This window comes from Chiloscyllium plagiosum, unplaced genomic scaffold (assembly GCF_037043375.1).
Source record: "Chiloscyllium plagiosum isolate Xiang-an unplaced genomic scaffold, Cpla_swu_hap1 HiC_scaffold_37, whole genome shotgun sequence".
Taxonomy (NCBI): domain Eukaryota; kingdom Metazoa; phylum Chordata; class Chondrichthyes; order Orectolobiformes; family Hemiscylliidae; genus Chiloscyllium; species Chiloscyllium plagiosum.
This window is the reverse complement of record NW_028270175.1, coordinates 78932618-78949024: the sequence shown is the minus strand read 5'-3', so window position 1 is coordinate 78949024 and position 16407 is coordinate 78932618.

Here is a 16407-nt window from a genome sequence, read left to right as displayed (position 1 = left end):
CAAAGTCATTTGTGAGGGTAGCGTGAAACAGGCTGATATATGTGAACAGGTTGATGTTAAGTAGGAGCATGTGCTGAAAATTTTGTTAAACATAAGGCTAGATATGTCTGCTGGACTGGACGAGACGTACCCAAAGTTACGACAGGAAAAAAGTAAAGAGTGTTGAGGCTTTGGCGATGACCTTTGCGCCCTCACCGTCCACTGGAGTAGTGCCAGATTATTGGAGGGTGAGAAATGTATTTGCCTTGTTCAAGAAAGGGAATAGAGATAATCCTGGGAATTACAGACCTGAAAGTCTTATGTCTGTGATGTGCAGAGCTTTGGAGAGTACTCTTAGAGGAGAAAGGGAGGACTGCAGATGCTGGAGATCAGAGCTGAAAATGGGTTGCTGGAAAAGCGCAGCAGGTCAGGCAGCATCCAAGGAACAGGAGAATCGACGTTTCGGGCATAAGCCCTTCTTCGGGAATGAGGAAAGTGTGTCCAGCAGGCTAAGATAAAAGGTAGGGAGGAGGGACTTGGGGGAGGGGCGTTGGGAATGCAATAGGTGGAGGGAGGTCAACGTGTGGGTGATAGGCCGGAGTGGGGTGAGGACAGAGAGGCCAGGAAGAAAATTGCAGGTTAAGAAGGCGGTGCCGAGTTCGAGGGATTTGACTGAGACAAGGTTGGGGAGGGGAAATGAGGAAACTGGAGACATCCGGGTTCGTCCCTTGTGGTTGGAGGGTTCCCAGGCGGAAGATGAGGCGCTCTTCCTCCAACCATCGTGTTGCTATGGTCTGGCGATAGAGGAGTCCAAGGACCTGCATGTCCTTGGTGAAGTGGGAGGGGGAGTTGAAGTGTTGGGCTACGGGGTAGTTGGGTTGGTTGGTCCGGGTGCCCCAGAGGTGTTCTCTGAAACGTTCCGCAAGTAGGTGGCCTGTCTCGCCAATATAGAGGAGGCCACATCGGGTGCATCGGATGCAATAGATGATGTGGAGGTGCAGGTGAATTTGTGGCGGATATGGAAGTGTCCCTTGGGGCCTTGGAGGGAAGTAAAGGGTGAGGTGTGGGCGCAAGTTTTACATTTCTTGCGGTTGCAGGGGAAGGTGCCGGGAGTGGAGGTTGGGTTGGTGGGGGTGTGTGAACCTGACGAGGGAGTCACGGAGGGAGTGGTCTTTTCGAAATGCTGATAGGGGAGGGGAGGGAAATATATCCCTGTTGGTGGGGTCCGTTTGGAGGTGGAGGAAATGACGGCGGATGATAAGCTGGATGATAAGGTTGGTGCGGTGGTAGGTGAGGACCAGTGGTGTTCTGTCCTGGTGGCGGTTGGAGGGGCTGGACTCAAGGGCGGAGAAGCGGGAAGCCCCTCTCAAGGCCGCTGTCAAGCTGCCTCTCAAGCCCCCTCACTCGCCCCTCTCTCCCCACTCTCTCTCCCTCTTTCTCACCCCATCTCTCAGGCTCTCTCCCGCTGCCCTCTCTTACACCCCACTCTATCTCCCCACACTCTCTGGACCCCTCTCTCTTTCGCCCCAATCTCTCTCGTCCCCCCCTCCCTCATCCCACTCTCTATCACCCCATGCTCATTCGCCCCCTCTCTCGCGCCCCTCTCACTCGCCCACCTCTCTCTCTCCCACTCTCTCGCCTCTTTCTCTCGACCCTTCTCTCTCGTCTCCTCTCTCCAGCCTCCCTCTCTCTCTCATACTCTCTCTCGCTCTCCTCTCTCTCGCCCCTCTCACTCGCCCCCTCACCCCCTCTCTCGCTACCCTCCCAATCGCCCTCTCCCACTCGCACACCCTCTCTCGACACCTCACTCTCGCCCACTTTATCTCGCCAAGTCTCTCTCTCCACCTCTCTCTCCCCAACATCTCTCGCCCACTTCTCTCTCACCCCCGCTCTCTCATCCCCCTCTCCCTCATCCCCTCTCTCTCCCCCTCTCTCCCCCTCTCTCCCACTTTGTCTCGCCAACTCTCGCCCTCCAACTCTCTCTCTCCCGCGCTTGCCCACGTCTCCCTCGCCCCCTCTATCTCGTCCCCTCTCTCTCGCCCCACCTCTCTCTCCCCTTTATCTCACCACCTTTCTCTCCCCCACCATCTCTCGCCCACTTCTCTCTCACCCCCTCTCTTTCATCCCCCTCTCCCTCATCCCCCTCTCTCTCCCCTCTCTCTCCACATCTCTCCCATTTTGTCTCGCCAACTCTCTCCCTCCAACTCTCTCTCCCGCTCTCGCCCATCTCTCTCTTGCCCCCTCTCTCTCGTCCCCCTCCCTCATCCCCCTCTCTCTCGCTTCACTCTATCACGCCCCCTCTATCTCACCCCCTCTCTCTCACCCCTTCTCTCTCACAACCTTCCATCTCATTCAACTCCCACCCGCCCCATTCCCCTCTCTCTCAGCCCCCTCTCTCTCGCCCCCTCTCTTGCCCCATCTCTCTCTTGCCCCACCTCTCTCACCCCTTCTCTCTATCTCTACCCCGCCTCTCCCCGCTCTCTCGCCTCTCGCTTACCCCTTCTCTCGCCCACTCTCTCCCTCAACTCTATCTTACCCCTTCTCTTGCCCCCTCCTGCTCACCCCCCTCGCGCCCTCTCTCAACCATCTCTCACACGCCCCCTCTCTCTCGCTCCCTCTCCCTCTCCTCACCTCTCTCTCGACCCCCTCTCTCGCCCCCTCACTCGCCCACTCTCTCTCGCCCCACCTGTTTTTCGCATCACCTCTCTTCTCCCCTGCCTGTCTCCCGCCTCTTGCACTCCCTCTCTCTCTCTTGCCCCCTCACTCTAACACTCTCTCTCATCTCTCTCGCCCACCTCTCATTCACCACCTTCCAATTTCTTGCCTTCCTCTCTCACCCCTTTCCCTCTCGCTGCCTGCTTTGCTCATCATCTCTCGCCCCTTCTGTCTTGCCCCCTCTCTCTACACCCCTCTCTAGCCTCCCTTTCGCCCCCACTCCGGACCCCTCCCTCGCCCGACTCTCGCCACCTCTCTCGCATCCTCTCACCCCCTCTCTCTCCAAACTCTCTTTCCCCCTCTCCCTTGCCCCCTCTATCTCGCCCACCTCTCTCTCGCCCACATTTTCTTGCGCCACCTCTCCCCCACCCCACCTCTCTCTCCACAGTCTCTCCCCCCTCTCCCTTTACCCTCCCTCTTGCCCCGGTCTCTCTCTCGCACTCTCTCTCTCACCTCTCTGTCACCCCCTCTCTCGCTCATCACTCTCTCGCCCAGCTCGGTCTCACCACCCTCTCTCCCGCTCCCTCTCTCTCACCTGCCTCTCTAGGACCCCATCTCTCGCCTCCCCTTCACTCGGCCCCCCTCTCTCGCCCCTTCTCTCTCGCCTCCCTCTGTTTCGAACCCCCTCTCTCCCCATCCCTCACCCCCTCTCTCGCCCCTTCCACCGCCGCCCCTCTTTCGCCCCCTCTCTTGCGCTCTCTCACTTGTCCCATCTCTCACCCCACCTCTCTCTCTCACCCCATCTATCTTTCTCTCCCTATCTCTCTCCCCTCTTTCACCCTCTCTCTCTTACCCCTTCTCGCCGACTCTCTCTCACCTCTCTCTCCCGCCGCCTCTCCCCCCTCACTTTTCCCCCTCTCTCACCGCATCTCTCATGCCCTCTCTTGCTCCCTTATCTCGCACCCCACTATCTCCCGCACTCTCCCTCGCCACTCTCCCTCCCCCACTCTCACTCGCCCCCACCAATCTGTCTTGCCCAACCCCTTTCTCGCCTCACATATCTCTCACCCAACCTCTCTCTCCTCGTGTCTCTCTGCACTCTCTCGCTACCCCTCGCTCTTGTCCCCTCTGTCTCGCCCACTCAGTCTCTCACCTCTCTCTCGCTCCCCTCTCTCGACCCCCTCTTTCTATCCCATCTCTCACTTGCCCCACTCAGTCCCCCTCTCTCTCCCCCTCTCTCGCCCCTCTCTCTTGACCCATCACTCTCGCCCACTCTCTCTTTCCTCTCTCTCGTCCCACCTCTCTCACCCCATCTCTCTCTCTCCACTATCTCTCTCGTCCTCCACTCTCGTCCCCCTCTTGCCAACTCTCTTTCGCCCAACTCTCACTCGTCCCCTCACTCTCGCCCCTCTCTCTTACACCCCTCTCTCTCGCCCACTCTTTATCTCACCTCTCTCTCACCCGCCTTTGTCACCCCCTCTCTCGCCCACCTCTCTCTCACACCCCTCTCTCTTGCACCCCGTCTCTCGTCCACTCTCTCTCCCCCTCTCTCGCCCACATGTCACTCGCCTCCTCTCTCTCGCGCCCATCTCACCCCCTCTACCCACTTTGTTGCACCCATCTCACCCACTTTTCTCTCGCCTCCTATTTCGCCCCCTCTCTCGCCCCTTCTTTCTCTCTCCTCTCTGGCCCCCTCTCTAGCCTCCCTTTCACCCCTACTACTGCCCCTTCCTCGCCCAACACTCGCCCACTCACTCGCCCCACTATCTCGACTCCTCTCTCAACACATCTCTCGCACCCTTCTTGCTCCCCTCACTCGCACCCTCTCTAGCTCCCCCTTGCTCCCCTCTCACTCAACACTACTCTCTATCAATCCCCTCTCTTTGGCGCCCTCGCCTGGCCCCTTTATATCAGCCTCCCCTCTCTCGTCCCACTCTCTCGCCAGCTCACACCCCCGACTCTCTTTCGCCCCCCTCAAGCCTCTCTTTAGCCCTCTTCTCTAGACCCTCTTTTGCCCCCTCTATTGCCACCTCCCTCGCTCGCCTCACACCCCTCTCACTCTTACCCTCTCTCTAGTCCCCCCCTCTCTCTTTCCACCTTTCTCTCTCGCCCCCTCTCTCGGTCCTCTCTCTTGTCCCTCTCTCTCTCACCTACCTCTCTCGGACTCACTTTCTCTCGGCCCCTCTTCTCTCAGACCCCTCTCTCTCAACCCCTCTCTATCGCATCCCTCTCTCTCGACCCCTCTCTCGCCCCGTCCCTCGCCCCTTCTTTAGGCTCGTCTCATCCCCCTCTCTCACCCCCCCTCAGTTGCCCCCGCTCTCTCGCCCACTCTGTCTCTCACCTCTCTTGCCCACTCTTTCATCTGCCACCTCTCTCTCACCCCCTCTCTGGCCCCCTCTCTCGCCCCCTCTCGCTTCACTCTCGCGCACCCATGCTTGCCCCTCGCTTGCAACCTCGCTTGAACCATCGCTCGCCCCCTTGTTCTCACCTCTCTCTTGCCCCCCTCTAGCCCCTCTCTCTCGTCCAACTTTCTCTCGGCCGCACTCTGTCGCCCCACTCTTTCGCTCCTCGCGCACCCCTACTCTCTTTCGCCCCCCCAAGCTTCTCTCTAGACCTCTTCTCTAGACCCTCTTTCGCCCCCTTTCGCGCCACCTCCCTCACCCGCCTCTCACCCTATCACACTCAAATTCCTCTCTATCGCCCCCCTCTCTCTCGCCACCTGTCTCTCTGGCCACTCTCTCGATCTTCTCCCTCATCCCTCCCGTTTTCCCTCTCTCGCCTGCCTCTCTCGGACCCCCTTCTCTCGCCCCCCATTCTCTCGGCTGTCTCTCTCACACCCCCCTCTATCACCTCCCTCTCTCTCGAACCCGCTTTCCCCCGTCCCACGACCACTGTCGGCCCCCCTCCCCCTCTCTCGCCCGGTCTCTCGCACCCCCATCTAGCCCCTTCCTCTGTCCTACCTCTCTCTCACCCCACCTCTTTCAGCCCATCTCTCTGCCGTCTCTCTCTCCCCCTCTCCCATGACCCTCTCTCCCCTACTCTTTCTCCCACCTCTCTAGCCCTCTTTCGCGTACAGTCTCTCTCTGATACCTCTCTCTTGCCCCCTCACCGTCATCCACTCTAATCCTCTCACTCGCACCTTCTCTCGCCCCCTCTTTCAATCCCTCCCCACACCCACCTCCATCTCTCGCCCCTTCTCTTGCCGCCCTCGCTAGCACCCGTCTCTCGCACTCCTCTCTCGCATTCCTCTCTCTCACCCACCTCTTTCACCCTACATAGAACATAGAACATAGAAGAATACAGCGCAGTACAGGCCCTTGGGCCCTCGATGTTGCGCCGATCCAAGCCCACCTAAACTACACTAACCCACTATCCTCCATATACCTATCCAATGCCCTCTTAAATGCCCATAAAGAGGGAGAGTCCACCACTGTTACTGGCAGGGCATTCCATGAACTAACGACTCGCTGAGTGAAGAACCTACCCCTAACATCTGTCCTATATCTACCCCCCCTTAATTTAAAGCTATGCCCCCTTGTAATACCCGACTCAATACGCGGGAAAAGGTTCATACTGTCGACCCTATCTAACCCCCTAATCATCTTGTACACCTCAATCAAGTCACCCCTAAACCTTCTTTTCTCTAGTGAAAACAGCCCCAAGTGCCTCAGTCTTTCCTCATACGATTTTCCTTTCATACCAGGCAACATCCTGGTAAACCTCCTCTGCACCCGTTCCAATGCCTCCACATCCTTCCTATAGTATGGCGACCAAAACTGCACACAATATTCCAGATGCGGCCGTACCAGAGTCTTATACAACTGCATCATGACCTCAGGACTCCGGAACTCAATTCCTCTACCAATAAAAGCCAGTACGCCATATGCCTTCCTCACCGCACTATTTACCTGGGTGGCAACTTTCAGAGATCTGTGTACATGGACACCAAGATCCCTCTGCTCATCCACACTACCAAGTATCCGACCATTAGCCCAGTACCCCATCTTTTTGTTATTCTTCCCAAAGTGAATCACCTCGCACTTAGCTACATTGAATTCCATCTGCCACCTTTCTGCCCAGCTCTGCAGCTTCTCTATATCCTGCTGTAACCTGCCACATGCTTCCTCACTGTCAACAACTCCTCCGACTTTCGTGTCATCCGCAAACTTGCTCACCCAACCTTCTAACCCCTCTTCCAGGTCATTTATAAAAATGACAAACAGCAATGGTCCCAAAACAGATCCTTGCGGAACACCGCTAGTGACGGCACTCCATGTAGAAACTTTGCCATCAACTACTACCCTCTGTCTTCTTCCATCCAGCCAATTCCTAATCCAAACCTCCAACTCACCCTCAATGCCATATCTCCGTATTTTCTGCAGTAGCCTACCATGGGGAACCTTATCGAACGCCTTACTAAAATCCATATATACCACATCTACCGCTTTCCCCTCATCAACCTCCTTCGTCACCTTTTCAAAGAATTCAATAAGGTTTGTGAGGCACGACTTGCCCTTCACAAAACCATGCTGACTATCCTTGATCACATTATTCCTATCTAGATGTGCATAAATCCTATCCCTTACAATTCTCTCTAAGACTTTGCCCACAACAGAAGTGAGACTCACCGGCCTATAGTTACTAGGGCTATCCCTACTCCCCTTTTTGAACAAGGGAACCACATTTGCTATCCTCCAGTCTTCTGGGACTACTCCTGTAGACAAAGAGGACATAAAAATCAAGGCCAATGGCTCTGCAATCTCCTCCCTTGCTTCCCAGAGAATCCTAGGATAAATGCCATCAGGCCCAGGGGACTTATCTATTTTCACCTTTTCCAGGATTTCCAACACCTCTTCTCTACATACCTCAAAGCCATCCATTCTACTTATTTGTGCCTCAGTATTCTCATCGACAACAATGCCCTGTTCCTGAGTGAATACTGAAGAAAAGTATTCATTCAGTGTCTCCCCAATCTCTTCCGCCTCCACACGCAACTTCCCCCTACTATCCTTGACTGGACCTATTCCTACCCTAGTCATTCTTTTATTCCTAACATACCTATAGAAAGCCTTAGGGTTTTCCCTAATCCTATCTACTAAGGACCTTTCGTGTCCCCTCCTTGCTGCTTTTAGCTCTCTCTTCAGGTCCTTCCTGGCTACCCTATAACTCTCAATCGCCCCAATTGAACCTTCACGTCTCATCTTGAGATAGGCCGCCCTCTTCCATTTAACAAGGGATTCCAATTCCTTATTAAACCACGGCTCCCTCGCACGACCCTTTCCTACCTGCCTGACAGGTACATAATTATCAAGGACACTCAATAGTTGCCCCTTGAACAAGTTCCACATATCATTTACACTCTTGCCTTGGAGTCTACTTTTCCAAGCCACACATCCTAAGTCATGCCTCACCGCATCATAATTTCCCTTACCCCAGCTATAATTCTTGCCCTGTAGTACACACTTATCCCTCTCCATCACGAGTGTAAAAATCACCGAATTATGGTCACTATCCCCAAAGTGCTCACCTACCTCTAATTCTAACACCTGGCCTGGTTCGTTACCCAGAACCAAATCCAGTATGGCCTCACCTCTTGTTGGCCTGTCTACATATTGTGTCAGGAAACTCTCCTGCACACATTGAACAAACACTGACCCATCTAACGAACTTGAGCTATAGCTTTCCCAATCAATATCAGGAAAGTTAAAGTCCCCCATAACAACCACCCTATTACTGTCACTCATCTCCTGAATCACCTTCCCAATCCTTTCTTCAATGATTCTAGGACTATTAGGAGGCCTGTAAAAGACTCCCAACAGGGTGACCTCACCTTTCCTATTCCTAACCTCAGCCCAAACTACCTCAGATGGCAAGTCCTCATCCATCGTCCTTTCCACCGCTGTAATACTGTCTTTGACAAGCAATGCCACACCTCCCCCTCTTTTACCCCCACCTCTAAACCTACTAAAACATTTAAATCCCGGAACCTGCAACAGCCAATCCTGTCCCTGTTCTAGCCATGTCTCCGTAATAGCCACAACATCGAAGTCCCAGGTACCAACCCACGCTGCAAGTTCACCTACCTTATTTCGTATACTTCTTGCATTGAAGTATACACACTTCAAACAACTTCCCTGTTTACAGGCACCCTCCTTGGAAATTGATGCCATGTTCCTCACCTCCCTACACTCCAGGCCCTGCACCCTGAAGCTACAATCTGGGTTCCCATGCCCCTGCCGAGTTAGTTTAAACCCCCCCCAAGAGCACTAGCAAACCTCCCCCCAAGGATACTGGTTCCCCTCAGGTTCAGGTGTAGACCATCCTGTTTATAGAGGTCCGACCGTCCCCAGAAAGAACCCCAGTTATCCAAAAACTGGAACCCCTCCCTCCTGCACCATCCCTGAAGCCACGCATTTAATTGTTCTCTCTCCCTATTCCTCGAATCTCTATCACGTGGCACGGGTAACAAACCAGAGACAACAACTCTGTTTGTTCTAACTCCAAGCTTCCAACCTAGCTCCCTGAAAGCCTGTCTAACATCCTCAGCACTCCTCCTACCTATGTCGTTGGTGCCAATGTGGACCACGACTTCGGGTTGCTCCCCCTCCCCCTCCAGGACCCGGAAAACACGATCAGACACATCACGTACCCTTGCACCTGGGAGGCAACATACCAAACGTGAGTCTCTCTCGTTCCCACAAAACCGCCTATCTGTGCCACGAACTATCGAGTCCCCAATTACTACTGCTCTGCTCTTCTTCACCCTTCCCTTCTGAGTAACGGGGACAGGCTCCGTGCCAGAGACCTGAGCCCCGTTACTTACCCCTGGTAAGTCATCCCCCCCACAAGTATCCAAAACGGTATACTTGTTCTTGAGGGGAATGGCCGCAGGAGGTCCCTGCACTGGCTGCTTCCTCCCAGTCCCCCTCACTGTAACCCATCTATCTGCCATCTTTGGAGTTACTACTTCCCTATAACTCTGATCTATGACCCCCTCTGCCTCCCGAATGATCCGAAGTTCATCCAACTCCAGCTCCAGTTCCCTAACACGGTCTTGGAGGAGCTGGAGATGGGTGCACTTCCTGCAAGTGTAATCGGCAGGGACGTCGATGGCATCCCTCACCTCATACATGTTGCAGGAGGAACATTGCACTGCCTTCACTGCCATCCCTCTAAAGCTAACTGTTTAAACAAAAACTGTGTCTAAATAATACAAGCAAAATTCAGCACTTACCTGCTTGCCACAACAGATGTTATTAATAGGTTAGAGGAGGAGGGCGGGTGGGAGGCACTACCCGTGTAGTGCCTCGGGTTCCTCTCCTTCACGCTTTTAAAGGGGGAAAAAACTAACCCAGCTAAGCTTACACTAACTGCTTCCGGGTCTCGGCTGCCCCTCTGCTTGCCGTCACTTCCTCTGCTGCTCCCGCTCTTTCTGTGAAGGAGAGAGAAAACAAAACACCGATGCCCGCTACAGGTAAGTAATTTTGAAAAAAAAACTCTTACCTTAGCTGTAGTCTCCCGGGTTCACCTCAACTCGGCCGCTGCTCCCACTCAAATGACCCTCTCTCTCAAACCCTCCTCTCTCGCTCCCTCTCTCTCGCCAACTCTCTCTCACCTCTCTATCACCCTCGTATCTCTCCCCCCTCTCTCTTACCCCCCTCTCTTGCCCACACTCTCGCCCACTCTCTCCCACCTCTCTCACCATCTTTCTCATCCACTCTCTCTCTGCCACCTCTCTCTCGCCCCTTCACTGTCGCCCATCCTCATCCCCTCACTCGCACCCTCTCTCGCCTCTCTCTCACTCCTTCCAGCCACCCAGCTCTATCTGTCTCCTCTCTCTGTCTCTTGCCCACTCCCACACTCCCTCTCTCGAACCCCTTTCTCGCCCCGCTCTCTTGCACTCCTCTCTCTCGTACCCTCTCTCTCGCTGCCCCTCTCTCTCGCCCCACCTCTCTCCCTCCCTCCACGCGCCCCCTCTCTCTCGCCCAGTCCCCGTGCCCCTCTTTCTCTCCCTGTCTCTCCTGACCCCTCCCATGCTCCCTCTCTCGCACCATTCTCTCACCCACTCTCTCACCGACTCTCCCAGCTCCGTCTATCACACCACTCTTTGCACTCCTGTCTCTCGCACCTCTCTCTCGCCACCCCCTCCCATGCTCCCTGTCTCACCCACTTCTCTCACACCCCTCTCTCGCCCCCTCTCTTTCGCCCCTCTCTGTCGCCCATTCTCATTCCCTCAGTCACAACCTCTCTCGCCCCCTCTCTCTCAATCCCTCCTCTCACTCACCTCCATCTCTCGCCGCGTTCTCTCTTGCCCCCTCCCATGCTCCCTCTCTCACACCCTTCTTTCGCACCCCTCTCTCACCCACTCTCTTATCCCTTCTCTCGCCCCTTCTCTCGCCGCCCTCTCTCGCACCACTCTCTCGCACGCCTCCCTCTCGCCCTCTCTCTTTCACCCTCTCTCTCTAGACCCCTCTCTCTCGCCCCTCTCTCTCCGTCTCCCTCGCCCCCTTTCACGCCCCTCTCTCGCCCCACTCTCACACTCCTATCTCATGCCCTCTTGCCCAACTCTCTCGGCCCGTCTCTTGCCCCCCTCTCTAGCCCCCCCTCGCCCCCTTCCTCACCCCCTCTCTCTCAACTCCTTTCTCTAGGCCCCTCTATCCCGCCCCCTCTCTCACCCCCAGTACCTTTCGACCCCACCTCCCTCGACCCCTCTCTCGCTCCCTCCCCTCAACCCTCTCTCTCGCTCCACTCTCTCTCGCCTCCCTCTCTCGCCCCATCTCTCTCGCCCCTTCCCTAATGCCCCCATTGTCGCACTGTGTCTCGCCCCCTCTCTCTCGCCCCCCTCTTTTGTCCTCCCTCTCAACGAACCCCTCACTCGCCTTCTCCTTCACCCCCTCCCAAGCCCCCTCTCAAGACTATTCTCTCACCCCTATCCCTCTCTACCTCCTCTCACACCCTCTCTCTTACCCCGTCTCTCACGCCGTCTCTTGCTTCCCTCTATTGTCCCCTACTCTCTCATCCCCTCTCTCGCCCCCTCTCTCTTCCCCTCTCTCTCTTTCCCCTCTCTCGATCCACTATCTCTCGTCCCTCTCACATGTACCGTCTATCTCGCCCCCTCTTTCGACCCCGCGTCTCGTCGTCTCTCTTTCATCCACTTCTCTCGACCCCCTCACTCCCTCTTTCTTGGCCCCTCTCTCTCGCCCCCCTCTCTCGTTCCCTCCCTCGCCCACTTCTCGCTCCCCTTTCTCGCACCCCATCTGTCACCCCGTCAGTTGCCCCCCTCTGTCGCCCCCTCTCTCGCACTTCACTCTCTCGCCCCCTTCCCTCACCTCTCTCTCTAGACAATACTCTCCCTCACAACCCTCTCTCGACCCCCCTCCTTCCCTCTCGCCCCCATGGTCGCCCCCTGTCTCACCTCGCTCTCTCTTGCCCCGCTCTCTCTTGTCCTCCTCTCTTGGTCCCCTCTCTCGCCCATATCCCTCACCCCCCAATCCTCTCTGAAGCCCCTTCGCTCGCCTCCCTCTCCACCTCTCTTTCCTCTCTCGCCCCCCTCTTACCACATCTCTCACGCCCTCTCTCGCTCCCCTCTCCTGTCCCCACTCTCTCTCCCCCTGTCTCTCTTGGCACCTCTCTGGACACCCCATTTTCGCACCCCTCTCTCGTCCCCTCTCTCACCCCCGTCTCGCCCCCTCTCTCTCACCCTCTCCCTCGTTCCCTCCCTCGCCAACCTCCGGCTTTCCTCTCTCGCACCCCATCTATCGCCCCGTCTATTGCACCCCCTCTGTCGCTGCCTCTCTCTCTTCCCCTCTCTCTCTTGCCCCCTCTCTGGACACCCTATTTTTCATACACCTCTCTCGTCCCCTCTCTCACCCAGTGTATCGCCCACTTCTCTGTCGCCCCCTCCCTCATCTCACCCCTCTCTCGCACCGCTCCCTCTACCCCTTTCTCACCCACTAGTCCGCCCGCCACCCATCATCTTGCACTGCTCTCTCTCATCCCCTCTTACTCATGCCCCGGCTCTCGCCCTCCTCTCTCTCACTACCTCCCCTCGCCCCCCATCTTGGTCCCATCCCTCTCTCTCGCCCCGTCTCCTCGCCCCTCTTTCTCTCATCCCTCTCTCGACCCTCTGTCTCTCACCCCCTCCCTCTCGTCCCATTCTCTCTTGAACGACTCTCTCTCACCCCATTCTCTCGCGCCTCACTCTCTCTCACCCCACTCTCTCTCGCCCCGTCTCTTGATCCTCTCTTCACCCCCTCTCTCTCGCCCCCTCTCTCTCACCACCTCTCTCGGCCCCATCTCTCCACCCCCTCTCTCTCACACACACTCTCTCTAACACACTCTCTCTCATAAACTCTCTCACACACTCTCTCTTGCCCCCTCTCTCGGCCCTCTCTCTCGGACCCCGTCTCTCTCGCCCCCTCTCTCTTGCCACCTCTCTCTTGTTCCCGCTCTCTCGCCCACTCTCAATCACGCCCTCTCTCTCCCCACTCTCTCGGCTCATCTCTCTCCACCCCCTCTCTCTTGCCCACTCTCTCTCGCCCCCTCTCTCTAGCCCCACTCTCTCCTCCACTCTTCCCCCTCTCTCGCCCTGTTCCCTTGCCCCCTCTCTCGCCCCCTATCTCGCCCCCTCCCTCTCGCCCCCTCTCTCTCCCCCCTGCCTCGCCCCCTCTCTCTTCCCCTCTCTCTCACACCTATCATTGGCCCATCTCTCTCTCGCTCCGCTCTTTCGCCCTCTCTCTCTCGCCCCGTCTCTCGCACCCCTCTCTTGCCCGCTCTCTCGCCCCCTCTCTCTCACCAACTCTCTCGGCCCCTGTCTCTCTCGCCCCCTCTCTCTTGCCCCCTCTCTCTTGCCCCCGCTCTCTCGCCCACTCTCAATCACCCCCTCTCTCTCCCCACTCTCTCGGCTCATCTCTCTCCACCCTCTCCCTCGCCCCTCTCTCTTCCCCTCTCTCTCACACCTATCAGTGGCCCATCTCTCTCTTGCCCCTCTCTTTCTGCCCCTGTCTCTCACCATCTCTTATGCTACAACTGTCTCGCCCTCCTCTTTCGCCCCTTCTTTCTTACCAACCTCTCTCGACCCCCACCCCTTGCCCCTCTCTCTAGCCCCCTCACTCTCGCCCCTTCCCTCTCGCACCCTTTCCCACCCCTCACTTGCCCCTTCTCTCTCGCCCCTCTCACGCCCCCCTCCCCCTCTCTACCCCCTCACTCTATCCCCCTCTCTCTCGTCCCTCTTTCTTGCCCCCTCTCGCTACCCAACGTCTCTCGACTCATCCCCTTACCCCATCTCTCATCACCTCCCTCGTTCGCCTCTCTCGTCCCCCACTCTCTCATTCCCTCTCTCTCTCGCCTCCCACTCTCTCTCACCTCTCTCTCTTGCCCTCTCTCTCGCTCCTTCTCTCTTATCTCACTTCTCTCTCACCCCTTCTCTCACACTCTCTCTCTCGCCCCCCTCTCTCGCCACTGTCTCTTTGCCTCTCTCTCTGCACCCTCTCTCTCAAGCCTCTCTCTAGCCCCCTCTCTAGACCCCCTTTTGCCCCTTTCCCGCCCCCTCTCCACCCCTTTCTCATTCCCCTCTCTAGCCCGGCGATCCCGCCCCCCCACAAACCTTCCCTTGCCCCCTCTCTCGCCCCCTCTCTCGCCTCCTCTCTCGACTCTCTCTCGTCCCCCTCTCACGTCCCTCTCCTTCGCCTCCCCTCACCCTCCTCTCTCAGGCCCCCTCTCCCTCGGGCCCTCTCCCAACACGCTCTCTCGCCCTACTCTCACGCCCCCATCTAGCTCCACTCTCTCACCCCAATCTCTATAGGCCCCTTCGCTCGTCCCCCTCATGGCAACTCCAGCGCGCCCCCTCTCTCGCCCCCACTCTGTCTTGACCCCACCTCCCTTTTCCCCTCTCTCGCCCTTCTCTCGAGCCCTCCCTCTCTTTATCCCCTCTCTCGCCCGCGGTCTCTCAGCGCCTCTCTCTCGCAATCTGTCTGGCCCCTCTCTCTCTCCAGCACCCTTTCTCGACTCAACCTCTCTCGAACCCCTCCCCTCAAACCTCTCTCTAGCCCCATCTCTCGTCCCTCTCTCTCGCCCCCTCTCTCCAACCAAAATCTCTCGACCTATTCCCCTCACCCGACTCTCTAGCCCCATTCTCTCTCACCCCCTCTCTTGCCCCCTCTCTCTCACCCCCTTCCCTCTCGTTCCCATTCTCGCCCCCTGTCTCGCCCTCCTCTCTTGACCCACTTACCTTGACTCCCTCTCTTGACCCCCTCCCTCGCCCCGCTGCAAGCTCCCTCTCTCGGCCCCTCTCTTACCCCATCTCTCCTACACTGCCTTGCTCCCCTCACTCGCCCCCTCTCTTGCCCCCCTCTATTACCCCTCTCTCATCCCCCTCTGGTTCCCTCTCTCAGCCCCTCTCTTTCGCACCCTCTCACGACCCCCACCCCTCCCCCTTCTCTCCAGCCCACTCTGTCTCGTCTCTTCCCTCTCGCCCCCCATTCTCGCCCCCTGTCGCGCTACTTCGTTCTCGCCCCCTCTTCCCCCTCCCTCGCCCCTCTCAAGCCCCTCTCAAGCCCCGTCTCATGTCCCTCTCCCTCCCTCTACCTCCTCTCTCACCACCTCCCTTACCCCATCTCTCTCGCCTATCTCTCTCGCCCATCTCTCTCGACCGCTCTCTCTCGACCCTCTCTCCCCGTTCTCCCTCACCCCGTCTCTCGTCCTCCCTCTCGCCCTACTCTCTCCACCCCCTCTCTCACACAGTCTCTCTCACACATTCTCTCGGCTCCCTCTCTCTGCCCCCTCTCTCTCGCCCCCTCTCTCTCGAGCCCTTTCTCTTGCCCCCTCTCTCTTGCCCCCTCTCTCTCACCCCCTCTCTTGCCGCCTCTCTTTCCCCCTCTCTCGCCCCTTCTCTCGCCCCCTTTCTCTCCCCCCTCGCTCCCCCTCTTCCCCATTGCCCCCTCTCTCCCGCTCCCTCGCTCTCACCCCCTCTCTCTCCCCTCTCCATCACCCTCTCTCTCTCCCCCTCTCTCGCTCCCGCTCACGCCCCCCTCTCCCCCTCTCTACCCCCTCGGTCCAGCCACTCTCTCTCTCGTCCCTCTCTCTCGCCCCCTCTCTCCACCCAACCTCTCTCAACACATTCCCCTCGCCCGACTTCTCTCTTACCCCATCTCTCATCACCTCCTTCGTTCGCCTCTCTCGTCCCGCACTCTCTCATTCCCTCTATCTCGCCTCCCATTCTCTCTCACCTCTCTCTCTTGCCTCCCTCTCTCGCCTCTTCTCTCACCCACCACTCTCTCTCTACCTCTCTCTCTAGCCCCCTCTCTAGATCCTCTTTCGCCCCCTTTCCCGCCCACTCTTCCTCCTTTCTCGTTCCCATCTCTAGCCCGGCGATCTCGCCGCCCCACAACCCTTCTCTTGCCCCGTCTCTCGTCCCTCTCTCTCCCCCCTCTCGCCTCCCCTCGCCCTTCTCTCTCAGTCCCCCTCTCTATCGGGCCCTCTCTCAACCCCCTCTCTCGCCCCTCTCTCACGCCCCCATCTGCCCCTACTCTCTCACCCCAATCTTTATAGGCCCATTCGCTCGTCCCCCTCTATTGCCTACTCTCTCATGGCCTCTCTATCGCGCCCGCTATCTCGCCCCCACTCTGTCTCGACCCCACCTCCCTTTACCCCTCTCTCACTCCCTCCACTCGCCCCTCTCTCTAGCCCTCCCTCTCTTACCCCCATCTCTCGCCTGCTCTCTCGCAAAATGTCTGGTCCCCTCTCTCTCGACCCGCTTCTCTCGACGCAATCTCT